Source organism: Vespula vulgaris, chromosome 2 (assembly GCF_905475345.1).
Source record: "Vespula vulgaris chromosome 2, iyVesVulg1.1, whole genome shotgun sequence".
NCBI classification, from domain to species: domain Eukaryota; kingdom Metazoa; phylum Arthropoda; class Insecta; order Hymenoptera; family Vespidae; genus Vespula; species Vespula vulgaris.
The window spans coordinates 3669943-3695693 of NC_066587.1; the positions used below are offsets into that span (position 1 = coordinate 3669943).

The 25751-nt window shown below is 38.5% G+C and overlaps 1 protein-coding gene across 9 annotated transcripts in view; it reads left to right on the top strand.

Annotated features, from left to right (window-relative positions):
- The window catches only part of LOC127072517 (fat-like cadherin-related tumor suppressor homolog), a 291697-nt gene that overhangs the window by 32367 nt on the left and 233579 nt on the right, over nucleotides 1-25751 (top strand). The window contains exons 1-2 of one of the 9 annotated variants that reach the window (XM_051012961.1): nucleotides 19038-19668; nucleotides 20268-20535. The exons of 2 other annotated variants lie outside the window; for them this stretch is intronic. The gene's annotated coding sequence lies outside the window, so the exon portion shown is untranslated. Of the gene's footprint in view, nucleotides 1-6280; nucleotides 6401-19037; nucleotides 19669-20267; nucleotides 20536-25751 lie in introns of those variants that run through there. 6 more of the 9 variants (XM_051012960.1, XM_051012957.1, XM_051012958.1 and 3 more) reach the window with 6 other exon arrangements.

Genomic DNA, 25751 nt, shown 5'->3' on the forward strand with positions numbered 1-25751 from the left:
CACGGCTTACAGAAAGTGCTTTCCTCAGCAGATGCAGAGAACCAACGCGAAAATCTTTTCGCGTTGCGTAAGATTCTACCTCTGCACCCTTGGAATATAGCTTGATCCTACTTTTACGAATTAATTCTTTCGAATCTCTCCTTTGTAAAACGAGGATACGATAAGTGAAAATTTACATTTCCCACAAATGCTACGTAATAAAATGCTCTATTGTTTGTGATAACTAATTTTTTCCTCTTTGGTAACGTTAATGGTATTTAGTTAAGGTTATACGTGTATTTGTTTCATATGATATCATTTAGAAAAAAAATAAAAATGGAAGAAAGAAAAAATCTGGAAACCGGTAATTCGTAAAGTGGGAACTACCCGTATTTGAAATGGGTAACCACTTATTTCTAGATTATTCGGAATGTTACGCTCGTTGGTCGCGCATTCACGTAACTATAAATTTTCGATCCAAAGTACGAAATAAATGTATCTTCGAAAGATTACTTTCTTTCTTTTTTCTTTTCTTTTTTTTTTCTTTTTAATTCGTCCCGAATGTATAACTCGAAACTTTCTCCACGTTCTTTCGTTTACAATTACCTTGAGCAAATATAGTGTAAAATTGGAGCAACAGATGCGGTATAATTAAAAATGCAATCACTGAATTTTACAACGTGTTGGTGAATAGAAGGGGGAGACAAAAGGGAAAGGAAGAAAGAGTGAATGAGAGAGAGAGAGAAAGAGAGAGAGAGAAGTAGAAAATGGGGAAGGTAAATATGAAGCGTAACTAATATAAAAAAGTCTACTGCAGTGTAAGGATATTAAACGTTAAATAGGTGAGAGTGTAGGGATCGTAAAGTTCTAGAAAAAAGGTTTTACCTCTTTCTCGTCTTTCTCGTTGCATTAAAAATATGCGTCATTCAGTGCATTTGCGCGTGTGCGCGAACGAGTCACGTTGGCTCGTTACGCGACGTATACCACGTTCGCAGTTGAACCCACTGCGTTTCTGTTATTTAATTCTTGGTTTTATCTTTTTTTATATATTTTTTTTTATTATTTTTTTATTTTTTATTTTTTTATTTTTCACTTTTTTTTTATTTCACTTTATTTTTTTCCCCATTTTCCACGTCCAATATACAGCAGGATTGGATTGTTGTTTCGCGCCAAACTTGTTAAGAATAGATACCGAACGTTTTTACAGAAATCGAAATTTCGAAAAATACGGACGAAAGGTGTGCAATTAATTCATGTATACGGAGACGATCGAAATTCGTTTCGTGTAATCGCGTGCGAACGCGCTTCAGAACCGATCGCTCGTTATTTGTCGCGCCATAATTTCGCCGCTCGAAGAACGAACGGTCGCGGTCGGTGTAATCACGATCGATCGTTGGACCGTGAAATTATAGTAATTAGCGCCGATGCTTGCCTTGGAAACTGGAATTCGTTTTTCATCGGACGCGTTAAGGAGGAAATCGAATTGCGCGGGTATTACTTTTTTTTTCTTATTTTTGTCTATCCTTACTTTTTTATTTATTTTTTTCTTTAGAATCACGTATCTTAATCGAGTTGTTTAAAAAAATTGAGAACGTAGGCGAGATCAAACGTATTGATTTGTCGTCTGTCAAAAATTGATAAATTTTATTATTCGATATAATAATAAGTTCTGTTTCATTAAGTTCAACAATTTTATACGAATATTTCAAAATTTCGAAGTTTCGTCTGAAAAATCAAACTATAACTTTGTAGAGAGAAAGAGAAACGGTACAGATCCTAACAATTATTCTCTCTCTTTAATTATTCAGTTTATGTAGCAATTAATGTATTTTCCTTCTGACTTCCTTTCGAGGACGAAAAAAGTGAAGTAAGTCTAACAACTCGAACGACGATAGGACTCTTTGCTCTCTCAGTAACTTCGTTTCGCTGAAACGATCTAGAACGAATTCGAAACCGATCCTGTGAGAAACTGAACGCGAACGATTTATTTATTTCATTCCGAATCATCTACAATGCCCGTTCTTGGTTATTTTTAACGTCTTTATCGTTATTCTAATGTGACGTTGCTCGGATCGCTAGAAAATCGTTTCATCTAAAATTATGCGTGAAACATAAACGATCGGTGAATCGATCGGAATAATAATCGATAGGACGGAAGGTATAGGTATTTTTAGCCGAAGGTCGAGAACGTAATTGCCGATGGCGTTCACGATCGTTGCTGACGCGATCGTCGAGAGTAACGTTTTACGCCTCGAGACGTCGAAGAATGTACGATGCAAAGTGTCGGTGATGTGAGAGGAAGAAAGAAAGAGAGAGAGAGAGAGAGAGAGAGAGAGAGAGAGAGAGAGAGAACGAAAGATGGTTGGCGAGCCCTCGCGTAAAATACGTTCTCTGGCAAGTCGACGGCCCGTAGGAAGTATCGAAAGACCGCCAAGTTCGAGGAGCTTAGGTTCTTCTACGTGGAAGTATGTACTTGACTGGAGTCATGACGATACGTCGATGCGTTGCTTTCGATCGTGCTCCTTGAGCGCTTCGTGTTAGAGTAATCGATCAAACTAATCTTATATAGGATCAAAATTGCTCGAGTCAGATTCTTGCGTGCGTGCGTACGTACGTGCGTGCGTGCGTGTGTTCGTGCGCGCCTATGTAGATAGAATTTTCTTTAATAGTTTAAAAATATGCAGTGGTTATATTTACATCGATCGTTTCGTCACGGAGTATCCTTTCCTTTTTTCTGTCTATCTTAAGACCAGATACGTTCCTCGAAGGAAACACAAAGTCCGTAAGGAAGTCGAACGGAAAAGTTAACGTTCGTTCGTTTGGCTCCCACGAAGGCACGTTGAGTTCACGTCTTCCTGACCGCGGTGTGGGTGTAACAGTTATTCGAATATTTCTTGGAGGTCTCATTAATTATGCAACGGTTGCCCCCGTCACGAGCCACCTAGACTCTCGATCGAGGTAATCGCTTGGCCTTAATCGTACGGTCGATCGATCACCACTGATCGCCGGGAAGAAGGAGACGATAAAGAAGAGATAGTAGCAATGAACTTTGCCCTCGCTAGTCTGCTCGACCCAGACAACCTATATTTTATATACCTTTTCAAACTATTTTAGCGAGAGACCGGAATGATTATTAGAGAGATTTAGGCCACGAAGAAAATACGTAGACCTATAAGAAAAATGAATATTAGGTGACTGAGGTAAGACCGACGAGAAGAAGACATTATTTTATCGACGTTCGTTCAACGTACTCATCGTTGTTGAAATTCTATCTCTAGATCCGATCCAATCCGATCAAAATCGATTCTCCTGGTAACGACATCGTTCCTCTGTATAAACGCGAAGCGGGAGCTGCGTTTGACAAGATTGTCATGAAACGCGCTCACATTCTACTCAACGTTTACTCGTCATACCTAAGTTTAAGCTGTCTCGATCTCGTTCGAACGATCGCGATTAATCGCTTGGACATAGCTGAGAATGACAACGCGATCGATTTCGTGGAATATCTTCTTTAACCACGTTGAAAAATCCGACGGATTCGATTCTCGGCAATTCGATTCCATTTTATGGTTGAAAATAATTACGGGATTCCGTTCGAAACCGGCTAGGAGGATGAGAACGAACGAGAATGCGAAAAAGGATTGGATCGTTCGATGGGAAATAAAAGTATCGACGAGTCTACCTCCCCACCCCTATCTTCGACATATCGACGTTTGGCAAATGAACGGTCACGTAAAGCCACTGTGATCGAAAGCTAGCCACTTGTCTTTGTTCCTTCTTCCCTTCGTTATCCCACGACCTTTTACCGACTTTGCGGATACTTGCCCGTTGAAACCTTGGAAATAAAAGGAAGGAGAGTGGAAGACCGAGGAAGAAAAAGATTCGAGCGGTAACGCACGGATGTCACTAATGATAATGGTTGCAACAGAGAACCTAGACTGATTATTTTCTATCGTACAAAAAGAAATTCAAGGGACAATGAGTATTATTCAACTTGTCTCGTCGAAATTACAATTTCTGTCGGAAATAAAAGATCATAAAATATCATTAATATCATACATATCGAAAGATTCGGAAAAAGTTATTAATAGAAATTAATACTCATGTCATATCTGCGTATAAGTATTTGTGTGCGATGCTACGTACGTATATCAAATTTTATCGAAATATATTCTAGATAAATATTTTTTATAAACTTCTGTTGCTACGATTTATCTAACAATAAGTTAAACTGACGCGATAAAAGAGGACAGGTTTGGTCGTTGCTGACGGAGCGAAAGCTTTAATACATCGATCATAGATCAATTTTTTGACATGGTAAGGATCAAGAGTAATATTTTTCGCTCGCGAATAACCTTGCTCATGGCACGTAGAGCATGGAAGTGAATCATCATCGGTCATCGGGACTGATCGGTTCGCTGACACATAGCGGCAGGATACGTTGCTCTCTGCCTAAATGAAAATTGACGTGATCACGTCAGTCTCGACAATTTTAACCGTTGCATACATCATTCGGAACAACATAATTATTTCGATGTACATTCCATACATACCATCGACCTAGCCTATTTTTAAATATCGTTTTATCATCAAAATTCGTTAACAACGCAGAGATCGTTAAATCTCGTTAATGGCGAGAAATATTACAAAGGAAATATTTTTCTCATGGTAGAAAGGAATGGAATCGATTTTAAGTGCGAAATGGACCTTGATTTCGATCTTGGAATAAGTCGAAGCAAAGACTGAAAATAAAGCTAGAAAAAGAGATTTTAATACGATCACGATCAATGGATCGTTCTTAATCGAGATGTGATCATTAATCTACAAGACATTGTCTATATAACTCATATTGGATTTGCTAATATCGATCGCTCAAATATCTTAAATGTTTAGAGATACCAATGGCGCGTAAAAATAAACTCGAGTACGTCATTTTCTCTTCCCGTCTGCAAATAATGGAGATTGATCTGAATATTTAGTTTCAGTAATGGAAAAACTAATAATATCGTTATACAGAAGTTTTAGGGTAAAGTAATAGTGATAGGAAAGTTAGACCAGTCACCGAGTTACCAAAATTTCCATCTATTCTACGAGTAATCGCACATGGTAATGTACTTTGAAACGGAACAGCTTCTCTCTCTCTCTCTCTCTCTCTCTCTCTCTCTCTCTCTCTCTCTCTCTCTCTCTCTCCCTCTCTCTCTTTCTCTCGTCAATTTATTTCTGGTCCTTTTTGAGCCAACGAGCGAGCTTCCACGTACCATGAGTATTACGAGATAAACCGCTTTGGTTAATCTTCCTCGATAGGTACCGTCAACTTTCCGTGGATGGTAAAAGTTCGACGAAACATCGCTTCGTAATGCGTGCGAACGTCACCTCTCTCTCTCTCTCTCTCTCTCTCTCTCTCTCTCTCTCTCTCTCTCTCTCTCGCGCTGGTACATTCAAGAGTTATTTTGATGAAGCATCGCTGTAACCAAAAAAGGGGGTCGACCTTATCTTTTCCATCCCTTATGAACGAGCCAGAGATTATCATCTTAAGAAGGCGAATCTTTATGCGCTGACTTTCGCGAATGTAGTTTAAAATTTCTTAAAGTACCTTTAACTTTCCTACCGTGGCTCGTTCTCGGTGCGAACCTCTCGAGTTGGGACGTGACGTTTAGCGAGTACTTTTTCTCGACTTTATAACACCATGATTTAGAATTGGCGAGGATACTTCGCAGTGTAATTTCATTTTTGGCTCGACGATACTATGGAACAAGGAATGCCTCCATAGCTCCAAGTGAGATCATTTATTACCATTATTTCTTACAATTCTTTTATTTTTTTCTCTTTTCTCTTTTCTTTTTTTTCTCTTTTCTTCTTTTTTAATAGTAATAAAATCCAATTCTCCTAATCAACATGTCCGATTTAAGTTGCTATAATACTTTTTTCTAAAACAAATGATAATAATGGAAAGTACGAAGAAGAAGAAAAATGAAACGAAGCAAAATTTTCTGATGCATTTCTGTTAGGTGGATGTAAAAATATCTTTTTCTTTATATTTAAAATTGGCTTTATTTGAAACGTTGTATCCGCGCATGCTCATTATCGACCGAAATATCGTGGTTTGTGAGCGTATATTCACTAACGGAAGAGGTATACAAAACTAGATCCTGTTTTGACCGACATTCTCCGAGCAACCGACCATAAAACGTAACGAGTCTCTCGTTTCCATTCACGGATGTGCATTCGACGGTCGTTCGCGTCCTTTCCGATGCGATAGGAGGCGTGTAATAATCAATGTATGTTTTTTTTTATGTTACAGGTGAGACTAACAAAGGACGTGTTGAAATTAACGAAACCTCCGGTCGTTATCACGATCAATTAGCAACGTGTTCGAAATTTTCTTCAAACTTTCTTTCTCGTCATTCGCTTATGCGCAATCGTGAGTATTAAAGGAAAAAAAAAAAAAATAGAAATGGAAGCAAAAGAAAAAAAAAAAGAAAAAGAAGAGAGAGAAAAGGAAATAAAAAAACAAAAATCATATTTTCGATATAATAAGAGAACATTAGCAAAATCTTTACGAAAGAATCAATTCGCTCGTCCTGATTTCTTCGTCTATTTATCTTTGACCGTTCTTTTCCGTTCGATTTATTTTTCCACATTGCTCTTTTTCCTTTCTCTACGACGACGACGACGACGACGACTTTCTCTTTAAATCGTTCGCCCATCCAAAGGAGAAAGCTCACGATCTTCGAAGCCGGTCTGGAGTACGACGAATGCGCGCGCGGAAACCGTCTCCGTCGTCTGGCTGAACACAAAATATGTTAATACGATCGTGTATCCTAATCTACATTTTATGCGAACTCGCGGATTTGCGATTATAATGACAAAGAGATACACGTTCTCTCTTTTGCAAAGCTACGTCCTTTCTCTCTCTCTCTCTCTCTCTCTCTCTTTTTTCTCTCTTTCTTTTTCTTTTCTTTTCATTGCTTGCGTCCTCGCAATCCGCCCTCGAGTTTTGTCGTTCGTTGCCTTCCTTCTTCGGAAACTCGAGATGCGCAAACGATACGCGAATCGAGGCACGCACTTTCTCATTTGCGATTCAACGCGCGGTCGGTCAAGCTCGTATATATATCGAAGCGCAAGCACTACCGGCTGACTAAGCTTTCTTGGAAAACATCATTGAATCTCTAACCGAGTGTAGACTCTCAGATTGTGAGGGACACTGGATATTCTCGAGACTCTGGAATCGATTAATGCTTCCCTGCGCGTCTCATGGCCGAAGATCGAGCCGACTGCTTCTTGCACCTCGTGAGACCGGCGCAGACGTGAAGAGAATGGAATCCCGTAGAGTTACTACCTCTTCTTCACGATCCCAACATTACTCCCGCGTACGAACAGCAAACCCGTTTCCTTCTCTTGGCCCGAAGATTTTGGATCGTGTTAGCCCCATGAGCAAACAGTTGAATGTTTGCCTTTTGAGACTACTTGTTATCGAAATTATTTTCGTGCTTTCGCCTAACAAAGTATTATACAATGAGTTAAGAAAAAAAAAATTATGAAGCGGATCGATCCATTAAGAAATGAGAAACGTTTCGAAAATAAAGAGAAGATAGAACAAAATTAAATGAGCTTAGCGATTAAATTAAATTTATAAAAAAGATTCTATAGTAATTCTTGTTAGTTCTAAAAGTGAGAGTAAACCGAAGTGTCTCGAACGGTGAGACACGTACATATGTGTAGTTAGGAAATAATCGATCAAAGATAGAGAGACGGTAAGAGTGTATCTACTCTGTAGACATATTTTCCGCGAAAACTATTCACCGTCCGTTAACGAACCATTCCATGCACTTCGCTAATTAAAAGTTTGCCTTTTTTCTGTCTATTCTCAAACACCGATACGAACACACGGCTTTCTCTCTCGCTTTATTACGATGAACGGATATTCCGGGAATGCGACGAACGTTTAACCGCTTCGTCGCGCGAAGAAACACGCTGGTGTATTATCGTGTAGGTATTTCTAGCCTAAACATAATAACACTCGAGCGACGTCGTCGTCGAGTATACGCTGTACAAGGAGGTACGATCGTGTCGTTCTCTCTCTCTCTCTCTCTCTCTCTCTCTCTCTCTCTTCTCGTTGGCTTCTTGCCGGCCATTCACCCTTCCGTTTTCTCAATGGAAAACACTTTCGCCATCGTTGCGTCTGGCTTGCCATTCATCGCGTCTCAAGAGTATTAAATCGAACACCGTTTGTGCTTCGAACATTCATCGTTCATAAAATTGATGATGTTAACTCTACATCCATTTTCATATCCTTACTGACCTTGATCGAACGAATATTAAAATATATCGCCAGTTTCCTTTAATTTTGATAAAAATGCGGGGACTACTGCAATATCTTTTTTGTAGCGTCGATCAAAAAATAAAATAACATAAAATAAGATAACATTCGTTCGATCTAAGCTGGTGCAAATGATCAAGTGACGTGATATATTTCATTGATTTGATATAACCGTCGAACGCGTAGAAATTTACGAAGAGCTTTCGTTTTAGTCTAGCGCGCGTAAAACTTTGACGTATACTCTCGCGTTATACCGACGCCGCCTTTCATGACCTCCTTCCGCGGATGCATCTGCACGTAGCCGTTTATCTTGTCACGACAATGCCTTAGGTAACACATCCTGGTTAGAACCGTACTCCGTACAAACCGACTCGAATGCGAGTCCGCGCACACGCTCGAGTAAAGTGCAGGTGTCTTCGTGCGAGGTATGCACATGCGCGCATACAAGTACGTATACCTATCTGCCTACAATGTGTATATACGTGTGTGGGTGTGTGTGTTTGTCTATATATATATATATGTATATATATGTACGACTAGATATAATATATATACATGTGCTTCACTCGCCAGATATCTATACATTCACCGCTAGCGTGGGCGCAACGAACGATATTAATGCATTTATTCATGGGTGTAATTAAAATTAGTGCGTCGGGCGTGTGCGAGTGAGCCGTACGAGCGACATGATTATTATCTCGAATCCAATGAAGAATTATCGCACGTGCCATTAATTTCCGTGACTGCGTCGAGAGCTGCATCTGCATCGTGTTCTCTTTCTCTCTCTCTCTCTGTCTCTCTCTTTCTTTCTTTCTCTCTCTATCTCTCTCTGTTTCTCTTACTTTCCTTCTTCGTATATCTCCTTCTCTTGTTATTTATTTCTTTCTCACTCTAACTCTTATCAACGACACGTCTTCCCTTCGGCTTTCGATTAAACTTTCAAAGCGAAGCAATCGCATCTATAGCACGTCCTGTTTAAACTTCAGAAACGTATAAGTAAATCGCTAAGAGGTTGATTTAAATTAAAAGCAAATTTTGTTATCTAGTTAAAAGATTACCATCACGATCGGGAAATTAACTCGAGTTATTAACTTCGATTTAAAATTTTTATTGTTTACTTCACGTGACAAGACAGGATACGAAGTTTAACAAAGCGGTGAAAGAGAATTTATATGGACAATTTTCTTCGCTTTTCTAATCGTCCGTATCCAATCGGCGAGTAATTTGATGAAACGATAGAAGCCAAATGGCGTGTATGCTCGACACATACATATATCATCATTAACACGTATCCGACTTGCCTATAATACGGCCTATTTAGGCTTCTCTAAGGCGCAACGAGCAACAATACTGAGGCGTAACAAGCCTTTGTTTTCTTTTTTATACTATAACACGCCTTCGAACTACCCAACGGATTCCTAGCAATGGAATTTTCTCGTCCCCGTCGTAGTCAAATGTTCTTCCACTACAAACGTTTTAATACCGTTCTGTATCTTGTCCCGTATAATCCTCCGTTGAAAAAGAACAAAAATCGAGAGAAAAAGAGAGAGGTGATTTTCCACAGAGTAGGTGATTCTCTCGAACGACCTTTTCATGTTTCGCCAAATATCGAGTTAAGTCGAAGGAGAGTGATTAAAATTAGTACGGAACATTCTTTTTCTGTAAGTAATTTTTCTTTTTTTTTTTAATAAAAGTAATATATACGATATATATTATAAGTATATTACTGTAAGATCTTTATCATCCGTTTTCCAAAACTTATTGAATTTTGTTTGTAAGTAGATAAAGTCTAACTCATATTATTTTTTAGTTTCATAAAGATGGATGATCCGATCTGCTAGAACGTAGAGATTTCAATTCAAATCTTAATTCGAATTCTTCGAAATAAGTTTTACGTTCGAATCGTTTTAAAGCTGAACTTCTCGATTGCATATCAGGTTGCCGCTTTGAAACTCAAGAGAAGTTATTGTGAGGTCGATGACAGGAGAAGCAACGAGGAAGAGAGAAGGCTTCGGTAATCGTATTTTAGCATTCATAGAGCTTTCCAAGTAGGAGAAAAGACCAATGTATTCATTTTCAAAAGTTTTTATCCGTTCGCCGATTCTTAAAAGTACATTAATATATAACGTTATTTCTTTATAATGTCTACGTAACATACTTTGGTATGTAATTAAGTTGTAAGAAAATATGAAATAAACTTTTTATTTTATTTCTAACTTTTCTCACGGGCAATCGAAGAGATTTAATTCTTTCTTCATTCTCTTACTCTTTTCCATTTTGTTCGGTATCTGACAAATCCATTGGCTCGATCATTGAAGTAGAGAAAGAGAGAGCATAGTATTTGCACATAACATTACTCCATCACCTTTTTTCTCGTCCAGCAATTAATTCGAGGTGACAGAAAGGGTAACAAGTATCGGAATCGGACGACGCGCGAGCTCGTGCTCTCGTTTTCTCGGTTAATTGGACGCTAAGAAAGGTTGAACTCACGCGACTTGTCACGCGTCGTGCTTTGTTTGTCGTGCAGAAAATGATCGCACACTCCCTTTCCGCGCGACAGAAATGTTGTCACGAATGAATTCGCGCTCCTGTGCTCTATCGAAATATAGACACGTACATACAATAGATGCGAAAATGTTAGTTGTCTGTTCACTACTACCGAACTAATACCGACTCAACTATTTAAAGGTTTGGTCGCATTTAAGCTGACAACTGCAAACTCCGACGATTCGTCGTGCGAAACGCGGTCGCGTGCTTTTGTAATTACAAAAAAAAAAAAAAAGAAAAAAGAAGAAGAAAAGAAAACTCAACGTTTTTCTTTGATTTCACAGGTACAATTTAAAAATTGATGTTGCGATTTTCATTGAGAATAATACATACGATTAAAGTTTTGATCTATCCGATTATATATATAGCCTTTGATAACAATCTCCGGCTCGAGATAGACAGAAAGGGAAAGAGAGAGAGAGAGGAGGTAAAGGAGAGAATGCATTGATCTCGATCAGTTCGTGTTTGCATCATCTGCTCTAATTATCCTGCTTTTATTCAATGATAAACATCATTAACGGTATATCATCGAACGCTCGTTCGACTCGATTGCTCTCCAACTCTTTTTCTTTCTATATCTCTTGTCTTCATTACTTTCCTCTCGTTATTACGTTGATTATTGCAATTAACTCGATATCTCGGCTAAATGCACGACACACGAGTTTCCACTCTATTTTACAAAATAATTCTTCGATATCGTTCTTTCCGTAGAAGTTCTGTTAAATAAAAATGTTCTCTTTACGTTGTCTTTTCTTTCTTTTTCTTTTTCTTTTTTTTTTTAATTTCACCATGAACTCTATCTTTTATTAGAAATTTGTAAGTTCGTCGAGATTTCTACATCTTGTTAGACCTCGTCCATCTTCGAAGATAAAAAAATTATTCGTTTTAACCTCAATGCTCATTAAAAAAAAAAAAAAGAAAAAAGCAACCGTCAGGTTAGTCATAACAAAAACTCTCTACAAATGGAAATAACTGCTGTCTATGCTTTTTGCGAACATTCCAAGCAAGGCCGGGCTCTGGCGAACGGCAGATTAGTTCTTTTTTTTTCGACACTCATATGCGTAGTGCCGTTTTTGTCAAGAATTAATATACGTCGACTTTCGTTCTATATTTTTTTCTCGCCGAAAAAAAAATCAACGAACTCGTTTCCTTCTTTACGCTTTTAATATAGACATAGAATCTTTGACGAGGCTATAAAATAGAAATTTACCGTAATAAAATAATTGTATCGATCGTTAATGTCGCGAGTATCCTCATGAAATAATTTAGTATAAATAAAAGTCGCAAGTCGATTACTTTGAAACCTGTTATACCCGAAAAGATTTTACGTACGGACTCATTCTTCCTCGAAATAAACGAGAGAGTTATCCGAGAGCGTACCTGGGCTTCTCATTTTCACATCGAAATAGATGCTTCGAACAAATTCCCTTGTCACGCTCACACGCTTTTATGGATTCATCTTCTTAGACAGAGATTCTTCTCTCATAGAAGCATCTTCCTTTAATCCGGTCATTTGCGGTGAGCTATGGTTTCTTCAGAGGAACGAACAAGAAGACGATGTCCCGTAACGTAAGCGCATAGTAGACATTTTCGGGGATAATTTTTTTTCACGGCTATATTCTGAAAACATGGGAGGAAAATAATATTGAGTATGAAAGAGAAAAGAGGGTTGAAGGAAAGAGTAAAAGAAGAAAAATAAAATAAATTAAAAGAGAAGAAAAGAAAAGAAAGGAAAAGAAAAGAAGAGAAGAGAAGAGAAGAGAAGAGAAAGGAAAGACTGTGGGGCGTCTAAGTCGACAGATATACTTACTTCTTTGCAGAAGTGCTTACCTCGTAATAACGCAAGTAAAGAAGACGAAGAAGTAGAAGATAAAGAAAGAGAAGGAAAAAAAAGAAGGAAGTCCGTTACGTCTTACGTGACGGCAGTTTACTCATGCGAACGAAGCACCTGACGGAGTAGCTTTTACGAGAGTGCGTCTTCTCGACGGTGAATCTCTCGTCTAGTAGTCGTTTTTTCCTCGTTCTCTTCTCTCTTTGTCGTCTTCGTCGTTTTCGTCTTCGTCGTTTGCGTCTTCGTCGTTTTAGTTGACGAAGAAGCTTTACGATTCTCGCGGTGTGCCTTCTTTCACCGGTAACCACCCTCGCTCGCAAAATTCTCCTCGCACGGTATGCTTTACGTTTCCTCCGTTATTTCTTACGCGTTAAGATTTCACTCGTACTTATACCTTAGCAAACGAATACGGACGGCTCGTAAAGGAATAACCGTTTCTTCAGCTACTTCGAGAACGCCTCTGTCTCTCTTTTCCTGTCAGTCCTTCAAAGAACTTTCGTTTCATCTCGAATATCGAGTTGCTCCGGGCCAATAAAGAATCGTGGATGGAGCATTTCAAGAAAGTGGAAGAAAAGGAACATTTTTGAAGGTTGCATCTCGTCACGTGTTACATAAAAATGAAAGGAGGAATTTTATGGAATTTTAAGAGTTTCTACGAAAGGCGAAAGAGATACGGATAAAAGTTCGATTCTATGCGTTTCCATTACCTTTTATAAACTTCGTTTTAATCGTCTTCGCAAATATGTTTTCAGGAAATACCTTTGAACTAGGTAAATGTCTCGCGTTTGCAATTATAACTTGGAAAACTTCAGGACGTCGATTCGAAATGCCTACCTTTCGTCGATGAACATCGACCCGTAGATTCGTTTGCTCGAAACGGATCACTTCCTAGACAATCTTTACACGTCGTGGAAAGTTTGAACGATCGTTGTACGATTTTCCGTTCGGTTGCTGTTTGACGAGGAGGACCACTAGTTCTACTTTCTCTCTAATTTTCTTCACTTCTACGAGCCCGCTCTAGTCTATCCATCTCTATTTCATTGTTTTCATTACGAAAGAGTTACCGAACTTCAGAATTATTTCATTCCCTCGACAGGAAGAAGATTCGATTTTCCTGGAAAGTATATTTTTGTAAATTTCTAAATGATTTATCGGAAACTTTTCGAGTTCTTTATTCCTTCGTTATAATAAATTCGAGATTCCTCGATAACGTCTATTCGATGAAACTCGGAGTATCGAGAGATTTGTCTTACGGTTTGTAATTGCATCAGATTACTTCGGAGAAGAGTACATAATACTCCGATAATCCGCTTACTGCATCGAATCGATAAAGTGCGAAAGATAGAAAAGACCGTCGACTGTTTTAAAACATTTCTTGTTTTGGCTTTTATCGGAACTACGTTAAAACGTAGTTCTTAAGTACCTCTCTGAGTTAAAACGAACGAAGAAACTGACGTTGCGAAACGGTAGGTAATATTCCGTCGCATGAAACGGTACAGGTCGTTCCAGTGGCCGGTTCTTGTTGGCGTGACACCAGCAACAACCTCGGTGGAGTGTCGCGTCGCTCGAGAAATCCACTCGCGCCACTTTTCTGCGATTAGGTTCGCGCACGTGTGTTGCTCACGGTCCTACACGAGTCCTGCCTATGCTATATAGACAAAGTCCATTGTAAACGGGATATACTCGCCTACTGCATCGAATTAGCATCGGATTAGCCGAGTTAGCCGCTTGTTTCTCTCGCGACCGACGGAGGACCAAAGTGAAGTGGAAAAGAGAGAGAGAGAAAAAGAGAGAGAGAGAGAGCGCGAGGAAAGGTGTCTCTCCTCTTTCTCGCGATCGTAAATTTATTCAACTCGCGTACACGAACCATTTCGATGCTCGGTACTAACAAAAAACTTGTGCCAATGTGAATACATGTATGTGTGCGTGTGCGTTTACTGGTATAGCTTTAATTAGCATACGATCGAAGACACGTTCGACGTTTCACAATGTTGTCGACGCGTCCTGGGAGTGAGAGAAGGAGAGGGAGTGAAGGAGGGAGGAAGGGAGGAAGGCAGGGAAAGAGAGGGAGAGGGGAAGAAAGAAAGACAAGGAGGGAAAAGGAAAGGGAAGAAGAGATTCGTAGTTGGCATTTCGAGGCGTGCGAAACTCGCGGGATCGACGAGCAAAAGGATTCTATACCTATGCGATATATCGTTCTTTGTCCGTCTCTTTACGGACCGCTTGGTAAATATATACCTATGTGTCGGTGTATATAGCAGAGTTAGTAGTAGAATCATTCATGAAAGGAAAAGTCAGAGACGTGCATATATAGGCGATGCACGTCGAATCGTATTCGGGATAATTAAAGCGTCGATAAGCATTACGGGAGCGCCACGGTTCATTTCTATGAAATTGCAAAATGTTGCTACATCGGTGCTACCCGGAGAATCGAGAGTCGCTGGTAGAGAAGCGAAATGTCGAGGTCGCGTTCGACGCGTCAACGTTGTGTATTATATTATATATTACATATATATGTGTGTTGGTGGTATATACGTGCGACGAACAGGTGCGCGCTTGCTCGAAAAAGAGAGAGAGAGAGAGAGAGAGATCCTTGAAAGTAGCAACGTCGAGAGGATAGAATTATCTCCAATATTTTTGTTGTCAATCCTAATGGACTCTAAATAGGATTCAGTCAGACTCTCCAACCCCTACTTCACTTCCAAGAGCATTCGAAGAAAATCCGTTCGCTGCGTTGAACCTAGTAGAGGAAATAGTAAATAGTGTTTGATGGAGTTGACTATTTTTACCCGTTTTCACTATTTGGAGAACACGAATTTGTCAGGGCAGTGTATATTTAATCGAAAAGTAATCGTCGTGTTTTTGAAAAAAATCTCGACCTTTAATCCGTTAATGAATACGTCTCTCAGTTAATTAATCGTCAAGTGCCATTATTATCAGGAACTTTTAACGATACTTACATACGTATGTCAAATAAACAAACTTGCTTGAATTCATGTGACAGAATATATCTCTCTGTTCGGCAAACAGATTCCTCGCGAATGAACGAAATCCCACTTAGCCAAAGATCAACAACGGACTACCTCTCGTCTTGTTGATTTTCTGGATGAAGGTAATGGAACAAGTGAAACGATGGATGGAGAAGATAGATGCAATGAGGAGAGATTTGGAGAGAGCAGGAGAGAGTAGGAGAGATGTTGGTCGTTGGTAGGTGAACAGGTGCAGGAACCGTATGCGGGCAGTCGATTAGACGGCTGTCCGGTGTGCATGTCGCACGGTCTGGCATTCCGTAGGAATGGCGCCGTTGGCTAGGCCTTCGCTAGAACATTGGCATAGCGTTGGCATAGCGTGTACCACGAAGACGTAACAGACCGACGCAAGGTGGCCCGCTATGACGTGTCGGTGGCATGCTCAGCAAATATACGCTTAAAGCTGAGAGAGTAAAACGGAGAGTAAAACCGAGAGCAAAACCGTAAAAGATTGGCCCTTGGATCGTTTCTAACCAGTTTTTCTCGAAGCCGCACAGTACACGTATACGTATGCGTGGCACGTTGTGCAAATCGCGTCACGGGGAAAGTGATACTTTTATGGGGGAACACGTGCACGTATACTCGTATACGTTCCTCCCTCTCTTATATCGAAGGTCCACGTTTTTAGGGTTCCCGAGAACTGTTCTTTGATTTTTATCGGGTTGTTCGTTATATTCGTTGTTCCGTCTTTGGGGGAATCTTTGGGGGAATATACATCAAATATATATTCCATCCAATAACATTCTATTACTTATCGTTCGGAATTTGATAAATGTTAAAAGAAGAAATGTAGGGTGCTTTGAGGTAATATTTATATTGATAATATTTTTACGAGTAGTGATAATTTATAAGAGCCAATGTTCTCGAATTGAAGATACTTTATCGATGTTCGTAATATTAATTTTCTTTTTTCCTGTAGAAAAATTGATTTTTACAAGGATTTTATTTTCAGATATATGTATAAAGTTGATACGAATTACGAGAACCTTTGAAAATTTTTCATGTACGTTTAAAATCGTCGCGTTGATTTTTTATGCGTTTCATATTGTTTAATATTCATAGTTTGTGTTTCGGTTCGGTAGCTCCTTGTTTTACCTTCCGCTGCAGCGGATATTGACTACTCCTTCGCCAGAATTTGCTATGCGTTCATGTAAGTGTGTAACTACGGTTTGTTTGCTGTACATTTTTATGCGCATAAATTTTTATCTTCATTGTATACAGTGTGCGAAGAGAATTTTTTTTTATTATATATTTAAACGTGCACGATAGCAACAAATTTAATCAATTACTACGGATTCATCTTTTACAATTATTAGTTCAATTCGCAATAGTGTCTATATATCTTCCAAATTAAATCAGCAGTTAGGTTGTTGTCAAGATAGATCGTACAAAAGTAAAGAAAGATAACACGGGATAAGCGAAAATGAATTCTCTTTCTATCGGGATAAAAACTATGTTCAATTAACGCTTCGTGACGTAATATTTCTCTCAAACGAAATAAGAGAACTATTCTACGTTCATTTCTTTTAATCTAAGTTAACTTTACTCTAGTTCGGATATATATTACTTTTGTTCGACAAGAACAATTTATCTACTTTCTAAAAAGTGTCTTTACTATGCTTTGTCTTATTTAAACTGAAATAACAAGCGCGATGATGTCACGGGCGTTATACGCCGTACGACTCGACATCCAACGAGCAATGAGACGTTGTTTGCTTACGTTGAAGCAAGTGTAGTCTCGCGATAACAGTAATCTACGTACCTAATGAATTCTACGTCTTCCAACCTCTTCCTCTTCTTCCTTCTCCTCTCTCTCTCTCTCTCTCTCTATTCCTCATCAAGCCTAAGATCTCTCCACTCTCTCAAATCTACCTAACAGGCTCTCCTTTTCCCTTTCCTTCTCTCGCGTTTCTGTCTTTAGCGGATGGCAGATCTTACGTCATTCTCAGAATACACACTGTTGCGTCGCAGGTGTGTCTCTTCTGTTGTACCCCGGACGTATCTACATATGAATGAGACTCGCCGGAATCCTGGCGCTTCTTTCTTCCAGTTTCTGAATCGCGAAAGGATCGTAAATGGCATTTGCTTCGTAGATGAAGACAAAAAGAAAGGAAGACGGAAGAGGAGAGAAAAGATGGCTGGAAGGAAATGACGTTGAAAGGATGAAATTTTTTGCTTTCATAAGATGGGAACTCAGCCGATCCTAGCGACGAAGTTTATGCTTTTAATTTTAAAAGGAATATTTTTAAGGGGGAAAAAAGAAGAAAAATAAAAATATGAAAGAGCCTCAAGCAGTAGCTACTGCTTCAACTCATTACTAACCAAGTTTAGTTCACTGGGAATTCTTCTTGAAAATTAGCATGACTTTAGAGGTCATATTGAGAAAATTTTCATATTCTTTTTCACGATCTCAAAGATTTTAGGTCAGAGTTTTTAGCAAAGATCATTTTCGAATATATATCGGTAGGTGAAAGGAGACGAGAGATTCGATATATCGTTTGATAGACGACGTGAACTCGCGTTTACGTTATATAGGTAGGAGGGGTATATGTTACGATTCTGTTGGTCGTTCGATTATGTAAATTCTGTTTATAGACTGCGATCGATTAGTCCTTTAATTTTCTGATTGGATCGTTGCTCTATCGGAGTTTCCAAATGGAACTTCATTCGATTAAGCTGAGTAATGCAAGATGGAAGACGAATACTTTCGATTCAAGAGAAATTAATTGCGAGAACAATATGGTAAAGCGAATGTCGATCGTTCCGTGCATTTTTCTACTATTTTCTACGATAGAACTTCGTAAGTGAAATTACATTTAAACAATTTGTTCTTTACCGATGCAATATCAATCGAAAAATTCCACTATCCTTGAAATTGAATTGGCTCGTTTAAAAGGAATGTAGATGTATTTGAAAAGAAAGTTGCATTGTAATTTCGAATTAGAAGTAAGCGCAAGTGTTACCAACTAAAGTGACTCTCCCTTTGATCGTTTCGATCCTTTCGATCGCGAAAAGTCCTTCTTCACAATATTACGTTCAATCGATATGTTGAAACGTGGAATGAACTAGGGGACGTTATATCGAATGCCTCGAGGTCATCGAATGGATTTGAACGGAGAGCTACTGGTTAAGAACTAAGGAGATGAAAGATAAGAGTAAAAGAGAAAGTTCCTTAAAAGAATCATACGAAAGTATCTGAAACGAAATTACTTTTAGTCTAAACTTTTGATCTTTCCTGGATACTCATTACTATAACGAATAAACTCTATCGAAAGATGTCTTAATTTATTAAGAACATTTTATTGGTATATACATACACATTTTTTTATATATATACGTATATGCATATACATATACTGTATACATATATACATATGCATACATACATATATATATATACATATATACATATGCATTGTATAAAAAGAAACGATTGAACTGTCGCATTTTGAAAGATGGATCTTAATGATTGCATTTAGAGAAGTGAAAAGAATTGAAAATAATTCAAAAGAAGTAGAATTAATAAGTGGCACTTGAGGGACGATTAAATCGACATAGAATATGATTTAAAGAGAACGATAAAGGTGTTTCATGCATGTGAAGAGAACAAGCGTGACTAACGAAGGGTTAACGTCCGTCACGACACTCTCTCTCTCTCTCTCTTTCTCTCTCTCTCTCTCTGTATATCTATCTTTCTCGGCATGTACAAGGCAAGTCGGCATGCCGCGAATTCGTCGAGTTATCAGACTGCAAAGGGAAGCGGCATGGCGTGGTGTTTCGTTCGGAGGGCAGACGAGGCCTGCTGGAGTTCGGTGAAATCCATTCGTGCATCTGTGCGACCTAACCAACCGCCGCAGCAACGTACAACTTTAGCGACGGTACACCGCGGCATTTCCTGATTCCACCACCTACCAGAGAATCGAACGGAGAAGGAGCAAGAGAAGAGGTCCACTGTAATCTCGGTATAATGCATTCTCCTTGTTTATACTTCCATTTTCTTTCTCTTTCTCGCAGGAATCCTTTTTAACAAGAACGGTACACTTCGATTTTTTGACTCTCTCAGAAATTCTCTCATACAATATTTTTCCACGCGATTACCATCAAACTAAGCGCGAAACAGAAATATTTATTTTCATGCGAATAGACTTGAATTAAGTTCCCGTGTCGTTCAAAAGGAATATTTGAATCGACTCGCGAAAAATATACGCAAACGTCGAAATTCGTCTAAAGAAGGATCAAACATGGAGAATGTAGAGCATTATTTTGTTCCCGCACTTTTTTCGATTGTTTTTAATTAACATCGCGTCGAATGGAATTTTAATGGAACGATATTTATCTTGCTTTTCGATCCACACGGATGAAACAAAGTGTATTTCATTCTTTAAAAAATTTGTTTCGACATTGTTGAAAATTCGACAAATCTTCATAAAAATTTCATAAGTTCCAAAACGTTTTTGAAAAGTGTACTTTCTCTCTTTCTCTCTCTCTCTCCCTCTCTCTCTCTCTTTTACACTCTCACTCTTCAACGGAATATAAGGTAGTATATATATATTCCTTCTAGGCAGGAGGAAGAGCTTTACAATATCCGCGATGATGTAACCCATCGTCGACGAACAAGAAAGAGAGAGAGAGAGAGAGGAAGAGAGAACGCACGCGCAGATATTTGCAAACGGCGTTTCGCTTCGAGGCAGATTCCGAGTACTTGTACTCCTCCGCCGAGCTTGAGTTTTTCCCTCTTTCGGTTGCGAAGCATAGAGGATGGAGGAGTAACAAGAAGAGGCGCAGCTTGAATTCAGGATTTCGTCTCTCAGCGATTCAACCATATATAGGTATATATATGATATATATATGATATATATAATATACGTGTATATATTATATATACATATTTATATGTGTGTGTGCATGTGTATATGTATATATACAGAATGAGAGAGAGCGAGAGAGAAAGGGAGAAAAAGAAATAAACTTTGAACTCTAGGTCAGTGAAACGCACATTACCGTTTCCTTTTGGAACTTTTTCTCTTTCATCAGACTTTTTTAAAGAAGAAAAGCTTTTTTGCTGGCCATGCGCGAATTATCACGTGAACTTCGATTTATCATGGAAAAGATCTTCCAATAAGAACGTTCAAAAACGAGGTCAAGTTTATATATCCCAAGCACGACTTATGAACTTCGCAGCTTCCGTCCATCTTTTCAATGGAAATGGGTATTGGTGATCGGTTGAGGATTCTGCGGTTGAAGAAAATCGTGGAAAGTCGTTTGAATTATAGATTGCACTTTTGCGGTCGTACCGAGAATGTGTTTGAGATCATTTTCAGAAACTCACTACTGTTTCCACTCGGCTTCATGCATTTTATATGGCTCGGATACTTCGTAAAGTTTTTAACTTTTTAATTCTGTAGAGCTGCTCGCGGGTGTGAAATTGATTACAGTGGTAAAACATGAAAGTGCCTTTGCGTTCTTAGCCTTTATTAATTCAAACTTCGGAGTTTGTGAATTTCCCTTCGAACTATAGGAACGATAAAGGAATATAAACGTAATCGCATTTCCATACATATTCGAGGTTTACGTAATATCATAGTTAAATAAATAGTTCCATTTCTTATAACATTGAATCGTCCCTTGGTTCCATTAAGAAAATATTCAAACAAATATATATCGCTGATTGTCGTGCGATGGTGGGGACGCTCTTTGTTTTGGTTTGGTTTCTTTTGTGCCTCGTTCTGTTTGTTTTATTTAGCGTATCAGTCGCAGTTGGACCGTAGGAGAGCGAGTATCGCAAGAGACCGAAGCATACGTAAGGTTCGTTCCTTTCGACTTTCTTTGTATCAAGTAAAATACGTAGTATTAAATCTACTTTATTTCTATTGAATGATTTATCTTAACGAGGATTAATATCAATTGTATAAAATTAATATAATTACCAGCAATTTTTTCTTTTTACATTAATTTACGGATTTCATGGTCGAGCTTCGTAGATAAATGCTATTTTCACTAGTCAGCCTTTATCTCTTTATTATTATTCTTTCAAAGTTCCATATTCTTCGAGACTTTGTAAGTCTAGTCACGACATTCGAACTCGAACCGAACGCGTGTACATCTCATCGAGATTTCTTAAGGAGCTCCGCTCCTTAAAATTCATCAGTCGATACAGACGCTAGGAAATAGACGAAGAAAATAGTAGACGTTGCACGTACATACGTATATACATACTCCGTCTAGTACCAATACACTAATACAAACATACGTGAGAGAAGGTACCGAACGAAGGGAGGCTCGTTAGAAAGCAACGGGCTTCCCTTTTGGCTTCCTTCCAGAATCGATAGTCTGGGCGGACTGATGAATGAATAAACAAAAAAGGAACTCGCAGGAGGTGCGCCTTCCTCGTAAACCGCACGATGTGGTTTACAACGGCGCCCGGCGTCATAGCCAACGCTGTTCGTCGCTTGGTTTAAGCCACGATCGGCTTAAAACCACCACCAACGCCACCGTCACCATTCTCAACACCGTGATCACCGCGCCACCCCCGTTTCCGTTTCCGCTTCCGGGAGCGTGAACCTCAACACTCGCAGTTTTAATCTACGCTCTCTTTGACCATGCTTCTTTCTTTCTTTACTCCTTCGTTTCGATTTTCAACTTTCACTTTTAGAAACGTCCTTTTTCGTTTTAAGTCGAGTAATTAATGTTTCTTTCTTTTTACCTTCATTTTGCGTTAACAAATTTTTATACGATACATGTAAAAATAGTAAATAAAACGTTGTTCGTACCTATCTAGTTGATTGAAGCGGATTATTTTCATTCAAATATTGTATTTAATAAGTATAATCAACTAATTTAGACAAATGCGATTACTATTATTTTTTATGAATTTCTTTCCTTTTTCTTTTCTTTTTTTTTTTTTTTTTTGATATCCGTTTGTATATCTCTTTTATTGCTCTTTTTTACTTTTTCCGCTCATCTTTCTCTCAAATCTTCCACGAAAGTTTTGACAGGTTATATTACTGAGCATACTCCGGTAATCTCATCATGGTGGTCACGAAGACGTGAAAGAAACGAAGTTCCGAGGGAAAAAATGTCGAGAAGATCGGAGAAAATTTTTTTGTTGTCGCTTTATCACACGACAATGTCATTTACAATAATCAGTTTTCTCTCGACGACTAGGTATAACTAGTTCCTGAAAGAAAAGACACAAAAAGTTAGGATTGCGTCATACAATTTTCCTTTGTTGTAACCGTAAATTTCTGTTTTGTAATGAAAAAAATAATTGAAACGAAATGTTTCTCGTTTTTTTTTTCAGATGTGGACACAACGCTTTATTTTTTATTTATTTCCACTTGTTCTTTTTCTCCCTTTATTCGCCTCGATATAAAATCTCGTTATAATAAATATGATATAAAATCCTACCGCAATTTCGAAATTTGCACTCGGCTAAGCGTGTAACTTTTCTGAAAATCATCGAATCCTATTCGTTTTTGAAAAATGAAAAATTGTGCTTCGAGCGTGAAACTCGTCTACTCGTTGACGAAATTTACGGAAGCGATGTATCGCATGGATTCTATAGACGCATAGTCATACGTGGATGAAATGAACATAGATATCACATAGATAGATAGTCACGAATGTACGTAGTAAATATACCTACATTCGATACATTGATGCGTAAATACATCTTTGTGCGTAAATATCAAACGTGTCTCTTACGAAGGATCGCGTAGGAGGATTTCTAGAAGTAGCAATGAGAAGCGCAATATCGTCTAGGTCGAGCCGCTTCCGGCAGGTTGGCAACGGGCCGCCAGAGTCTCCATCGGCATCGAGTTGGAGAACCCAGAGAAGTGGAAGTTATGAGAGTTCTGAGGGCTGCCGCAGGGTAAAGTGCCGAGGTTGGACCTACATTGGGAATATACGGATGGTTGACAGTGATATTAGCGGTTATATTACGCCGTTTATATTCTCTCATCGCTTGTATCACACTAACTTCCCCTTTGCACCCGTTATTCATCATTATTCATGATTTACCAATCGTTAGCGGTGAGTAACAAAATATCGAACAACAGATATGTTCCAACGAGATAATTTCTTTCGAAAAGGAGATACAGATTGAATTTGAAAATTTTTATTAATTTGTTTTCTCTCTTTTCTTTTTATTTTTTTATTTTCCTCCTCAGATAACAACGATTAGAAAAGATTGACTATGTAACGTACGAATTATTTCATAGACAAATAAAAGAAGCCATATATGTAAGCTTGCTGGGTAAGATACTCCACTGCATCGAGTCATAGAGGTTTAAAAAGAAATTTGGAATTTAAAAAGAACGTATCTACTTTTCTTGTTTCTCTTTGCATAACGTAAGACGCGTAAGTAAATAACGTAAAACGTATAAAAGAGAAAGGAGGTAGATTTGAGAGGAATAGAACGTTAGAGAGATGCAGAAGCGTTTCGTTTAAAGAATACAAAAGAGGTCATTCAAAGGGCATCTTTTAGATCTCGTCTCAGATTCTTTACGAGCATGCAAGAGTATCTCGGGACCATTACGTTGTTGACAATTCCTTCGCAAATTCGGTGTCCGTCCTTCGTCATATTCTTAAAACGTTAGTACGGTTTCGTAAACTTCCGGAGAAGGTCGTTGCTCGTGCGAAAAAGGACGCGAATCGTCCTTCGTGTTACGAGTTAACTTTTACGACAAGTCATTACGGAATATGTATATATGTACATACATATATATACATACGAACAACGAAAAGCTTACAAGGTATGTTTGTATTTCTCTGAGTCACTCTCTATTGTATTTTCTTTTCTTATTTTTTGCGGAACGGAGACGAAGTTAGTATGATGAGCTCTCGAGAGATACCAATTGAATGTTAGTATAAAAACGGAAAATATTTTCAAGTGTTTATTTTCCTTTTATATATTGTATCAAAGAGAACTTACATTGACCTTACAGTTCTACTCGATGGAAACGAAGAAATTGGGGTCGCAGGAAAGGAACGTAGAAAAGTCGTGTTTCGCGATTCGCAATTATGTGTTCGTTAAAATGTAATAATGTACTCGTTTAATTACGGATGTATTTCAGCGTTCGCGTTCTCCAATGATTGGCCACGAATCATATTACAAAAAGAAAAAAAAAAAGATATCGCGTATCGCGAAATAACTGTATGAAACGGGGGAAAAGTAGTAGCGACTATTATTGGAGAAATTCACCGATATATTTCGTGGTCATAATTACTATAAACGTTACCCATGATATTTAGAGTTGCACGCGATTCAAACGATTTTAATAAATGTTTAAAATTACTCGGTAAACGCAAATGTAATTACCCAGGTTTCTACGATCCTTGTAAGTTGGTTCACAGTGCTTTCTCGACGCCATTTGAGAAACGTTGGATCGATTCGTACTGATGACGCGTGGCGTGATCACGTTAATTCATAGCAAGAAGCATGATCACGCGTTTGAAACATACTTCGCTTTTGCCAGGAAGTTCGATCATACCGTTCCTTGAGTACTTACACCCAATGGACTAGTTTGCAAAGTATACGCGAATAGCTCGAACATTTCTACAGTTTTAATTTATTAAAGATATTACAAGAACTGCAAGCACATATTTATTATCCGCAATGCAACTCGGAATGATTTAATCTCACTCGACGAAGCGTATTTACAAGTTCATCGATCATTTTCACGGGAAACATATATTTTATGACTAACGCTTATATATCGACTTAAAATCAACGTAAAATCAATGAAAACTCAACTGTGTAGGGTGTCGTTGAAACAAATCGACGAAGAAACAACGATACAACTTTCAATACCGTTTACTGTTATGCCATGTATTTAATTGTAAAATTTAAATGTCCGCTGACACATTTTCTCTTAGGATCTTTCAGTACTACAAGTTCCTCGAAGAGGATTTACCGGCGACAACAATCTGGAATTGTAATATCGAGCGAACCAGTTACAACGTTCGTAACAATAATAATTCTTCCGCATTGCTCGACGATAAATCGTTTTCGCCGCGTTTAAATAAACGATATAGGTACGTACAC